General features: G+C 47.4%; 1 protein-coding gene and 1 pseudogene across 1 annotated transcript in view; one reads left to right on the top strand and one right to left on the bottom strand.

Moving 5' to 3' along the window:
• tns1b (tensin 1b) overlaps positions 1–13,581 on the bottom strand; it is an 816,333-nt gene that overhangs the window by 574,479 nt on the left and 228,273 nt on the right. The gene's annotated exons all lie outside the window — the stretch shown is intronic.
• The window catches only part of LOC148149684 (uncharacterized), a 95,843-nt pseudogene that overhangs the window by 59,186 nt on the left and 23,076 nt on the right, over positions 1–13,581 (top strand).

Genomic DNA, 13,581 nt, shown 5'->3' with positions numbered 1-13,581 from the left:
ATATTCTCTATAATATACACAGGGACCGATATTCTCTATAATATACACAGGGACTGATATTCTTTATAATATACACAGGGACTGCTGTTCTCTATAATATACACAGGGACTGCTATTCTCTATAATAAACACAGTCCATAATATACACATGGACTGCTGTTCTCTATAATATACACAGGGACTGATATTCTCTATAATATACACAGGGACTGCTGTTCTCTATAATATACACAGGGACTGCTATTCTCTATAATATACACAGGAACTGATATTCTCTATAATAAACACAGGGACTGATATTCTCTATAATATACACAGGGACTGCTGTTCTCTATAATATACACAGGGACTGCTATTCTCTATAATATACACAGGGACTGCTATTCTCTTTAATATACACAGGGACTGCTATTCTCTGTAATATACACAGGGACTGCTCATCTCTATAATATACACAGGAACTGCTGTTCTCTGTAATATACACAGGGACTGATATTCTCTATAATAAACACAGGCACTGATATTCTCTATAATATACACAGGGACTGCTATTCTCTATAATACACAGAGGGACTGCTGTTCTCTATAATAAACACAGGAACTGATATTCTCTATAATATACACAGGGACCGATATTCTCTATAATAAACACGGGGACATGAAATTCTCTATAATATACAGAGGGACTGCTTTTCTCTATAATAGACACAGGAACTGATATTCTCTATAATAAACACAGGGACTGATATTCTCTATAACATACACAGGGACTGCTATTCTCTATAACATACACAGGGACTGCTATTCTCTTTAATATACACAGGGACTGCTATTCTCTGTAATATACACAGGGACTGCTCATCTCTATAATATACACAGGGACTGATACTCTCTATAATAAACACAGTCCATAATATACACATGGACTGCTGTTCTCTATAATATACACAGGGACTGCTATTCTCTATAATATACACAGGAACTGATATTCTCTATAATAAACACAGGGACTGATATTCTCTATAATATACACAGGGACTGCTGTTCTCTATAATATACACAGGGACTGCTGTTCTGTATAATATACACAGGGACTGCTATTTTCTATAATATACACGGGGACTGCTGTTCTCTATAATATACACAGGGACTGCTGTTCTCTATAATATACACAGAGACTGATATTCTCTATAATAAACACAGGAACTGATATTCTCTATAATAAACACAGGGACTGCTATTCTTTATAATATACACGGGGACTGCTGTTCTCTATAATATACACAGAGACTGATATTCTCTATAATAAACACAGGGACTGCTATTCTTTCTTATATACACGGGGACTGCTGTTCTCTATAATACACACAGGGACTGCTGTTCTCTATAATATACACAGAGACTGATATTCTCTATAATAAACACAGGAACTGATATTCTCTATAATATACACAGGGACATGAAATTCTCTATAATATACACAGGGACTGCTATTCTCTATAATATACACAGGGACTGCTGTTCTCTATAATATACACAGGCTGTCATTATCTGCAATATACACAGGGACTGGTGTTCTCTATGATATACACAGGCTGTCATTATCTGTAATATACACAGGGACTGCTGTTCTCTATAATATACACAGGGACTGCTGTTCTCTATAATATACACAGGGACTGCTGTTCTCTATAATATACACAGGGACTGCTATTCTCTATAATATACCAGGGACTGCTGTTCTCTATAATATACACAGGCTGTAGTTCTCTATAACGTAGCGGAAGCGAAGTGGTATTCTCTTTAGAACTACTAATCCAGAAACTCGAATTCCATCTTGGCAGAGAGTGGAATTTGAATTCAACATCTGGTTCTCTAATGTCCTTCGGGGACAGAAATCTGACATCCTTTCCTGGTCTGACCTCCATGTGACTCCAGACCCACCGTTACAAAAAAGGTTGACTCTGAATTGCCTTCTGAAGTTGCCTTCAAGCCACTCAGTTGTACCAATCAGTACAACGTCTCAAAGAAATGTAACTGGACCAACCTCTAAGCATCCACCTTGGCACCAGAAAAGACAACTCCAAAAATAGACCTGGAGACCCTGCAAAGCCCTCCTTACTAAAATCTGGGAGCTAGTGCCAAAATTCAGAAAGCGGTCTCACAGACGGGTAAAAGCAACAGCTTGACATAGTCATACTGATAGAATTATACCTTACAGACAATGTCTCAGACCCTACCACCACCATCCCTGAATATGCCCTGTCCCACTGATAGGACAGACACAGCAGACCGGGCGGCACAGTGGATTCCAGTCAGGATGGAGTTGCTCTGGGAGTCCCTAACATTGACTCCGGACCCCATGGGGGCTCATGGCTTCAGGTAAAAACATGGGCAAGGAAACCTCCTACTGATTACCATGTACACTCCTCCCTCAGCTGGTGAATCGGTATCCTCCATGTCGAATAAACTTCGAGGAAGCATTGAGGGTGGCAAGGTCACAGAGAGTACTCTGGGTGGGGGATTTCACTGTCCACCATCAAGAGTGGCTCGGCAGCAGCATTACTGATCAAGCTAGGTTGGGTCCTAATAGGGACATTGCTGTTGGACTGGGTCTGGGACAGGTGGGGAGGGAACCAACAAGGGGGAAAAACAGACTTGACCTCATCCTTTCCAAGCTGCCAGCTGTGGATGCATCTGTCCCTGACAGTATCGGTTAGAGTGACCACCACACAGTCCTTGTGGAGACAAAGTCCCACCTTCACATTGAGAACTCCCTCCATTGGGTTGTGTGGCACTATCACCGTGCTCAATGGGACAGACTTCAAACAGATCAAGCAACTACAGACTGGGCATCAATGAGGCACTGTGGGTCACCAACAGCAGCAGAACTGTACTCCAGTACAATTTGTAAGCTCATGGCCTGGCATAACGAGAGTCCAGAGTCAGTATGTTCCTGTTAGGGTGAAGGGCAAGGCTGGTAGGTGTACGGAATGTGAGATGTCGGGAAAAATTGAGGTTTTCAGTAAAAAGAAGGAAGCATATGTTAGGTACAGATAGCAATAATTGGGTGAATCCTTAGAAGAGTATAAAGGCAGTAGGAGTATATTTAAGAGGGAAATCAGGAGGGCAGAAAGGGGACATGAGATAGCTCTGGCAAATAGGTTCAAGGAAAATCCAAAGGGATTTTATAAATAAATTAAGGACAAGGTGGTAATGGGGGAGAGAATAGGGCCCCTTAAAGATTAGCAAGGCCGCAGGAGATGGGGCAGATACTAAACGAGTATTTTGCATCAGTATTTACTGTGGAGAAGGACATGGAAGATAGAGAATATGGGGAAATAAATAGCAACATCTTGAAAAATGTCCATATTGCGGCGGGGGTGGTGCTGGATATCTTAAAATGCATAAAAGTGAATAAATCCCCAGGAACTGATCAGATGTACCCTAGAACTCTGTGGGAAGCTAGGGAAGTGAAGGCTGGACCCTTTGCTGAGATGTTTACATCATCGATAGTCACAGGTGAGGTGACTGAAGACTGGAGGTTAGAACATAGAACAATACAGCACAGAACAGGCCCTTCGGCCCACGATGTTGTGCCGAACTTCTAACCTAGATTAAGTACCCATCCATGTACCTATCCAATTGCCGCTTAAAGGTCGCCAATGATTCCGACTCTACCACACCCACAGGCAGCGCATTCCATGCCCCCACCACTCTCTGGGTAAAGAACCCACCCCTGACATCTCCCCTATACCTTCCACCCTTCACCTTAAATTTATGTCCCCTTGTAACACTCTGTTGTACCCGGGGAAAAAGTTTCTGACTGTCTACTCTATCTATTCCTCTGATCATCTTATAAACCTCTATCAAGTCACCCCTCATCCTTCGCCGTTCCAACGAGAAAAGGCCGAGAACTCTCAACCTATCCTCGTACGACTTCCTCTCCATTCCAGGCAACATCCTGGTAAATCTTCTCTGCACCCTCTCCAAAGCTTCCACATCTTTCCTAAAGTGAGGCGACCAGAACTGCACACAGTACTCCAACTGTGGCCTAACCAAAGTCCTGTACAGCTGCAACATCACTTCACGACTCTTGAATTCAATCCCTCTGCTAATGAACGATAATACTCCATAGGCCTTCTTACAAACTCTATCCACCTGAGTGGCAACCTTCAAAGATCTATGTACATAGACCCCAAGATCCCTCTGTTCCTCCACCTGACTAAGAACCCTACCATTAACCCTGTATTCCGCATTCTTATTTGTTCTTCCAAAATGGACAACCTCACACTTGGCAGGGTTGAACTCCATCTGCCACTCCTCAGCCCAGCTCTGCATCATATCTAAGTCCCTCTGCAGCCGACAACAGCCCTCCTCACTGTCCACAACTCCACCTATCTTCGTATCATCTGCAAATTTACTGACCCACCCTTCGACTCCCTCATCTAAGTCATTAATAAAAATTACAAACAGCAGAGGACCCAGAACTGATCCCTGCGGAACTCCACTTGTAACTGGGCTCCAGGCTGAAGATTTACCATCTACCACCACTCTCTGCCTTCGACCGGTTAGCCAGTTTTCTATCCAATTGGCCAAATTTCCCTCTATCCCATGCCTCCTGACTTTCCGCATAAGCCTACCATGGGGAACCTTATCAAATGCCTTACTAAAATCCATGTACACTACATCCACTGCTCTTCCCTCATCCACATGCTTGGTCACCTCCTCGAAGAATTCAATAAGACTTGTAAGGCAAGACCTACCCTTCACAAATCCGTGCTGGCTGTCCCTAATCAAGCAGTGTCTTTCCAGATACTCATAAATCCTATCCCTCAGTACCCTTTCCATTACTTTGCCTACCACAGAAGTAAGACTAACAGGCCTGTAATTCCCGGGGTTATCCCTATTCCCTTTTTTGAACAGGGGCACAACATTCGCTACTCTCCAGTCCCCTGGTACCACCCCCGTTGCCAGTGAAGACGAGAAGATCATTGCCAACGGTACTGCAATTTCCTCTCTTGCTTCCCACATAATCCTAGGATATATCCCGTCAGGCCCGGGGGACTTGTCTATCCTCAAGTTGTTCAAAATGTCCAACACATCTTCCTTCCTAACAGGTATCTCTTCTAGCTTACCAGTCCATTTCACACTCTCCTCTTCTACAATACGGTCCCTCTCGTTCGTAAATACTGAAGAGAAGTACTTGTTCAAGACCTCTCCTATCTCTTCCGACTCAATACACAGTCTCCCACTACTGTCCTTGATCGGACCTACCCTCGTTCTCGTCATTCTCAGGTTTCTCACATACGCATAAAATGCCTTGGGGTTATCCTTGATCCTATCCGCCAACGATTTTTCATGCCCTCTCTTAGCTCTCCTAATCCCTTTCTTCAGGTCCCTTCTGGCTATCCTGTATCCCTCCACTGCTCTGTCTGAATCCTGTTTCCTCAACCTTATGTAAGCCTCCTTCTTCCTCTTTACCAGACATTCAACCTCTCTCGTCAACCAAGGCTCCCTCACACGACCATTTCTTTCCTGCCTGATAGGTACATACATATCATGGACACGTCGTATCTGCTCTTTGAAAAAGTTCCACATTTCCACCACATCCTTCCCTGACAGCCTAAGCTCCCAACGTATGCTCCTCAAATCCTGCCTTACAGCATTGTAATTTCCCTTCCCCCAATTATAAAATCTACCTTGTTGTGCGCACCTATCTCTCTCCATAACCAAGGTGAAAGTCACAGAATTGTGGTCACCATCACCAAAATGTTCACCCACTAACAAGCCCACCACTTGTCCCGGTTCATTACCAAGTACCAAATCCAATATGGCCTCCCCTCTGGTTGGACAATCTACATACTGAGTTAGAAAAGCTTCCTGGACACACTGCACAAACACCACCCCATCCAATCTACTTGATCTAAAGAGCTTCCAATCAATATTTGGGAAGTTGAAGTCGCCCATGACTACGACCCTGTGGCTTCTGCACCTTTCCAAAATCTGTTTCCCAATCTGTTTCTCCACATCTCTGCTCCTATTGGGGGGCCTATAGTAAACACCCAACAAGGTGACTGCACCTTTCCTATTTCTGACTTCAGCCCATACTACCTCCAGAGGCAGATCCCCCTCAAACTTCCTTTCTGCAGCTGTTATACCATTTCTAATTAGCAATGCCACCCCCCCTCCTTTTTTCCCACCCTCCCTAATCTTACTGAAACACCTGTAACCAGGAACCTCCAACAGCCATTCCTGTCCCACATCTATCCACGTTTCCGTGGATAGGTTGGCAAACGTGGTGCCACTGTTTAAGAAGGGTGGTAAAGACAAGCCAGGGAACTATAGACCAGTGAGACTGACCTCGGTGGTGGGCAAGTTGTTGGAGGAAATCCTGAGGGACAGGAGGTACATGTATTTGGAAAGGCAAGGACTGATTAGGGATAGTCAACATGGCTTTGTGTGTGGGAAATCACTTGATTAGGTTTTTTGAAGAAATAACCAAGAGGGTTGATGAGGGCAGAGAAGTGGGCAGAATACAGGGAGAACTAGCCATTTGGATACAGAACTGGTACAAAGGTAGAAGACAGAGGGTAGCGGTGGAGGGTTGTTTTTCAGACTGGAGGCCTGTGACCAGTGGAGTGCCACAAGGATTGGTGCTGTGTCCACTGCTTTTTGTCATCTTTATAAATGATTTGGATGTGAGCATAGGGGATAGAGTTAGTACGTTTCCAGATGACACCAAAATTGGAGGTGTAGTGGACAGCGAAGAAGGTTACTTCAAAGTGCTACGGGAATTTGATCAGATGGGCCAATGGGGCTAAGGAGTGGCAGATGGAGTTTAATTTAGATAAATGTGAGGTGTTGCATTTTAGAAAAGCAAATCTTAGCACTTCGTGGTAAGATCCTGGGGAGTGTTGCTGAACAAAGAGACCTTGAAGTGCAGGTTCATAGGTCCTTGAAAGTGGAGTCGCAGGTAGATAGGATAGTGAAGAAGGCATTTGGTATGCTTTCCTTTATTGGTCAGAGTATTGAGTACAGGAGTTGGGAGGTCATGTTGTGGCTGTACAGGACATTGGTTAGGCCACTGTTGGAATATTGGGTGCAATTCTGGTCTCCTTCCTATCAGAAAGATGTTGTGAAACTTGAAAGGATTCAGAAAAGATTTACAAGGATGTTGCCAGGGTTGGAGGATTTGAGCTATAGGGAGAGGCTAAACAGGCTGGGGCTGTTTTACCTGGAGTGTTGGAGGCTGAGGGGTGACCTTATAGAGGTTTACAAAATTATGACGGGCATGAATAGGGTAAATAGGCAAAGTCTTTTTGATGTAGGCGTGCTCGCTGAGCTGGGAGGTTCATTTCCAGATGTTTCATTACCCTACTAGGTAACATCTTCAGTGGCCCTCAGGCGAAGCAATGCTGAAAGTTCCTGCTTTAGATTTATATGTTTGGGTTTCTTTGGGTTGGTGATGTGGTTTCCTGTGGTGATTTTATTTCCTGTGGTGAAGTCACTTCCTGTTCCTTTTTCTCGGGGGATGGTAGATGTGGTCTAACTCGATGTGTTTGTTGATAGGGTTCCGGTTGGAATGCCATGCTTCAGGGAATTCTCGTGTGTGTCTTTGTTTGACTTGTCCTAGGATGGATGTGTTCTCCCAAAGAAACCCAAACATATGAATAGAAAGCAGGAACTTTCAGCATTGCTTCGCCTGAGGGCCACTGAAGATGTTCGAGGAAAAAGTGAGGACTGCAGATGCTGGAGATCAGAGCTGATAATGTGTTGCTGGAACAGCGCAGCAGGTCAGGCAGCATCCAAGGAGCAGGAGAATCGACGTTTCAGGCATGAGCCCTTCTTCAGGAATGAGGAAAGTGTGTCCAGCAGGCTAAGATAAAAGGTAGGGAGGAGGGACTTGGGGGAGGGGTATTGGAAATGCGATAGGTGGAAGGAGGTCAAGGTGAGGGTGATAGGCCAGAGTGGGGTGGGGGTGGAGAGGTCAGGAAGAAGATTGCAGGTTAGGAAGGCGGTGCTGAGTTCGAGGGATTTGACTGAGACAAGGTGGGGGGGGGAGGGGAAATGAGGAAACTGGAGAAATCTGAGTTCATCCCTTGTGGTTGGAGGGTTCCTAGGCGGAAGATGAGGCGTTCTTCCTCCAACCATCGTGTTGTTGTGGTCTGGCGATGGAGGAGTCCAAAGACCTGCGTATCCTCGGTGGAGTGGGAGGGGGAGTTGAAGTGTTAAGCCACAGGGTGGTTGGGTTGGTTGGTCCGGGTGTCCCAGAGGTGTTCTCTGAAACGCTCTGCAAGTAGGCGGCCTGTCTCCCCAATATAGAGGAGGCCACATCGGGTGCAGCGGATGCAATAGATGATATGTGTGGAGGTGCAGGTGAATCTGTGGCGGATATGGAAGTTTCCTTTGGGGCCTTGGAGGGAGGTGAGGGGGGAGGTGTGGGCGCAAGTCTTGCACCTCCTGCGGTTGCAGGGGAAGGTGCTGGGAGTGGAGGTTGGGTTGGTGGGGGGTGTGGATCTGACGAGGAAGTCACGGAGGGAGTGGTCTTTACGGAACGCTGATAGGGGAGGGGAGGGAAATATATCCTTGGTGGTGGGGTCTGTTTGGAGGTGGCGGAAATGACGGCGGATGATGCGCTGTACATGGAGATTGGTGGGCTGGTAGGTGAGGACCAGTGGGGTTCTGTCCTGGTGGCGGTTGGAGGGGCGGGGCTCAAGGGCGGAGGAGCGGGAAGTGGAAGAGATGCGGTGGAGGGCATCGTCGACCACGTCGGGGGGGAAATTGCGGTCCTTGATGAAGGAGGCAATCTGTGTTGTACGGATTTGGAACTGGTCCTCCTGGGAGCAGATGCGGTGGAGACGAAGGAATTGGGAGAATGGGATGGCGTTTTTACAGGGGGCAGGGTGGGAGGAGGTGTAGTCCAGGTAGCTGTGGGAGTCGGACGGTTTGTAGTAGATGTCCATGTTGATTCGATCATCTCCCAGACCATCCATAACCTCATCACCTCAGGGGATCTCCCATCCACCGCCTCCAACCTCATAGTCCCACAACCCCGCACCTCCCGCTTCTACCTCCTGCCCAAAATCCACAAACCTGACTGCCCCGGCCGACCCATCGTCTCAGCCTGCTCCTGCCCCACCGAACCCATCTCTGCAAACCTCGACACGGTCCTGTCCCCATTAGTCCAAGAACTCCCCACCTACGTCCGTGACACCACCCACGCCCTCCACCTGCTCCATGATTTTCGCTTCCCCGGTCCCCAACGCCTTATTTTCACCATGGACATCCAGTCCCTGTACACCTCCATCCCCCATCACGAAGGACTCAAAGCCCTCCGCTTTTTCCTTTCCCGCCGTACCAACCAGTACCCTTCCACCGACACCCTCCTTCGACTGACTGAACTGGTCCTCACCCTGAACAACTTCTCTTTCCAATCCTCCCACTTTCTCCAAACAAAAGGAGTAGCCATGGGCACCCGCATGGGCCCCAGCTATGCCTGCCTCTTCGTAGGGTATGTGGAACACTCCATCTTCCGCAACTACACTGGCCCCACCCCCCACCTTTTTCTTCGCTACATCGATGACTGTATCGGCGCCGCCTCGTGTTCCCACGAGGAGGTTGAACAGTTCATCCACTTCACCAACACCTTCCACCCCGACCTCAAATTCACCTGGACAGTCTCAGATTCCTCCCTCCCCTTCCTCGATCTTTCTATTTCTATCTCAGGCGACCGAATCAACACGGACATCTACTACAAACCGACCGACTCCCACAGCTACCTGGACTACACCTCCTCCCACCCTGCCCCCTGTAAAAACTCCATCCCATTCTCCCAATTCCTTCGTCTCCGCTGCATCTGCTCCCAGGAGGACCAGTTCCAAACCGTACAACCCAGATGGCCTCCTTCTTCAAAGACCGCAATTTCCCCCCGACGTGGTCGACGATGCCCTCCACCGCATCTCTTCCACTTCCCACTCCTCCGCCCTTGAGCCCCGCCCCTCCAACCGCCACCAGGACAGAACCCCACTGGTCCTCACCTACCACCCCACCAATCTCATTATACAGTGTATCGTCCATCGTCATTTCCGCCAGCTCCAAACGGACCCCACCACCAGGGATATATTTCCCTCCCCTCCCCTATCAGTGTTCCGAAATGACCACTCCCTCCGTGACTTCCTCATCAGGTCCACACCCCCCACCAACCCAACCTCCACTCCCGGCACCTTCCCCTGCAACCGCAAGAGGTGCAAGACTTGCGCCCACACCTCCCCCCTCACTTCCCTCCAAGGCCCCAAAGGAAACTTCCTGACCTCTCCGCCCCCACCCCACTCCGGCCTATCACCCTCACCTTGACCTCCTTCCACCTATCGCATTTCCCACGCCCCTCCCCCAAGTCCCTCCTCCCTACCTTTTATCTTAGCCTGCTGGACAAACTTTCCTCATTCCTGAGGAAGGGCTTATGCCCGAAACATCGATTCTCGTGTTCCCTGGATGCTGCCTGACCTGCTGCGCTTTTCCACCAACACATTTTCACCACTGAAGATGTTACCTAGTAAGGTAATGAAACATCTGGAAATGAACCTTCAGCTCGGCAAACAAATCTACATCCAAAACCTCAACCTGAGCTACAAATCTTCTCAAAACCCGCTAAGGCAATGTCTTTTCCCTGGGATGGGGCAGTCCAGAACTAAAGGATTTAGGGTGAGAGGGGAAAGATATAAAAATGACCCAAGGGGCAACTTTTACACACAGTGGGTGGTGCGTGTATGGAATGAGCTGCCAGAGGAAGTGGTGGAGGCTGGTACAATTACAGCATTTAAAAGGCATCTGGATGGATATATGAATAGGAAGGGTTTGGAGGGATATGGGCCGGGTGCTGGCAGGTGGGACTAGATAAATTTAGGATATCTCGTCGGCATGGATGGGTTGGAATAAAAGGGTCTATTTCCATGCTGGACATCTCTATGACTTTATATCCCTCACTCAACCATTACCAACAAGCCTTGGGATCGATCCTGGTTGAATGGAGAGTGCAGGACAGCACACCAGGAGCAGCACCAGGCACACCAGAAAATGAGGTGTCAACCTGGTGAGGCTGCAAAACAAGACGACCTGCTTGCCAAACAGCATAAACGAACATCATCGTCACTGGCGGTCCCACGCAGACAAGGCTGACTCATCCACTCTCAGGGTGAGGTCCATAGGTGGCTGTAGAGATCGATGCAACTTCCGCAGGCTCTGTTACACTTGGAGCAAAAGGTGGTTGCAGGGAGGGATGGGTGGGGCATTGGTGTGGCAGCGTACTCCTGGAGTTGTTTGCACCTGGAAGGACCCTTTGGTCCAACTCATCCACGCTGACCACACACCCCAATCTGATTTTGTTTCATTGCCAGCACCCGGCCCATATCCTCCAAACCCTTCCTATTCATATACCCATCCAGATGCCTTTTAAATGCTGTAATTGTACCAGCCTCCACCACATCCTCTGGCAGCTCATTCCATACACATACCACCCACTGTGTGAAAAGGTTGCCCCTTAGGGCCCTTCTATATCTTCCCCCTCTCACCCTAAACCTATACCCTCTAGTTCGGGACTCCCCTACACCAGGGAAAAGACCTTGTCTCTTTATCCTATCCATGCCCCTCATGATTTTATAAACCTCTAAAAGGTCACCCCTCAGCCTCCGACGCTCCAGGGAAAACAGCCCCAGCCTGTCCAGCCTCTCCCTATAGCTTAAACTCTCCAACCCTGGCAGCTTCCTTGTAAATCTTTTCTGAACCCTTTCAAGTTTTACAACATCCTTCTGTAGAAGGGTAACTAGAATTGTACGTAATATTCAAAAAGTGGCCTAACCAATATCCTGTACAGCCACAACATGATGTCTCTACTCCTATACTCAATGCTCTGACCAATAAAGGAAAGCATACTAAACGCCTTCTTCACTATCCAGCAACTCCACTTTCAAGGAACTATGAAGCCACACTCCAAGGTCTCTTTGTTCAGCAACACCCCCCAAGGCATTACCATTAAATGTATAAATCCTGCCCTGATTTGCCTTTTCAAAATACAGCATCTCACATTTATCTAAATTAAACTCCATCTCTCACCCATTGGCCCAGCTTCACGAATGGTGATAGACAATTAAGCAACTCACTGGAGCAGGAGGCTCCACAAATCTCCCCACTCTCAATGATGGAGGGGCCCAGCACATCAGGGCAAAGGTTAAGGCTGAAGCTTTCCCAGCAACCTTCAGCCAGACGTGCCGAGTGGGTGATCCATCTCAGCCTCCTCCAGTGGTCCCCAGCGTCACAGACACCAGTCTCCAGCCAATTCGATTCACTCCACGTGATATCAAGAAACAGCTGGAGGTACTGGATACTGTAAAGGCTACGGGCCCTGACAACACTCCAGCAATAGCACTGAAGACGTGTGCTCCAGAACCTGCCTCTCCCCGAGCCAAGCTGTTCCAGTACAGTTACAACACTGGCATCTCCCCGACAATGTGGAAAATTGCCCAGGTATGTCCTGGACAGAAAAAGCAGGACAGATCCAACCCGGCCAATTCCCGCCTGATCAGTCTCCTCTCGATCCTCAGGAAAGTGATGGAAGGGGTCAGTAACAGAGCTATCAAGCAGCACCTGCTCAGCAATAACCTGCTCAGTGACGCCCAGTTTGGGTTCCCCCAGGGTCACTCAGCTCCTGACCCCATTACAGCCTTGGGTCAAACATGGACAAAAGAGCTGAATTCCAGAGGGGAGGGGAGAGGGACAGCCCTTGACATCGAGGCTGCATTCGACCGAGTGTGGCATCATGGAGCCCTGGCTAAACTGGGATCAATGGGTATCAGGGGGCAAACTCTCTGCTGGTTAGAGTCATACTTGGCACAGAGGAAGATGGTTGTGGTTGTTGGAGGGTCAGCCATCTCAGCTCCAGGACATCTCTGCAGGGGATGGTCTGTAGCAGAGCACTTAACAAAAAGGACTGTAACGTTGAACACTATTTCTTTATTTTTCTGGCTTTGTGTTCTATGTTTCGGTTTACTTTTCTATTTTTTAAGATAGCGCTGGAGATTGGCGACACTGTCCAAAACGTTTCACTGTATTTTGTAACAAAATACATGTGACAATAAATAAACAAATAAATACACAGGGACTGCTAATCTCTGTAATATAGTTAAAAATCACAAAACACCCAGGTTATAGTCCAACAGGTTTATTTGGAAGCACTAGCTTTCGGAGCACTGCTCCTTCATCAGGTGGTTGTAGAACAGGATCATAAGACACAAAATTTAGAGCAAAATGTTACAGTGTCTTGCAACTGAAATGATATGTTGAACAAACCTAGATTGCTGTTAAGCCTTCCACCTTTTAGTGTGGGTTGCAGGTTTTGGTTCATTAATACGTAAATCCCAGCTTTTAAGTCATATTCTCGAGATAACTTAAGGTTTTACAAAAAATGGTGACATCTCAGCTCAGACAATGCATTAAGGGTGTGAGGTTAGAGTGTATCTGTATCCCAATCGAGTCAGACTGGTTCTATTGCCAAAGTAGGAATTTATAAAATGTTACATGGACTGA

This window comes from Chiloscyllium plagiosum, unplaced genomic scaffold (assembly GCF_037043375.1).
Source record: "Chiloscyllium plagiosum isolate Xiang-an unplaced genomic scaffold, Cpla_swu_hap1 HiC_scaffold_7, whole genome shotgun sequence".
Taxonomy (NCBI): Eukaryota; Metazoa; Chordata; class Chondrichthyes; order Orectolobiformes; family Hemiscylliidae; genus Chiloscyllium; species Chiloscyllium plagiosum.
This window is presented reverse-complemented; position numbering and strand designations above follow the sequence as displayed.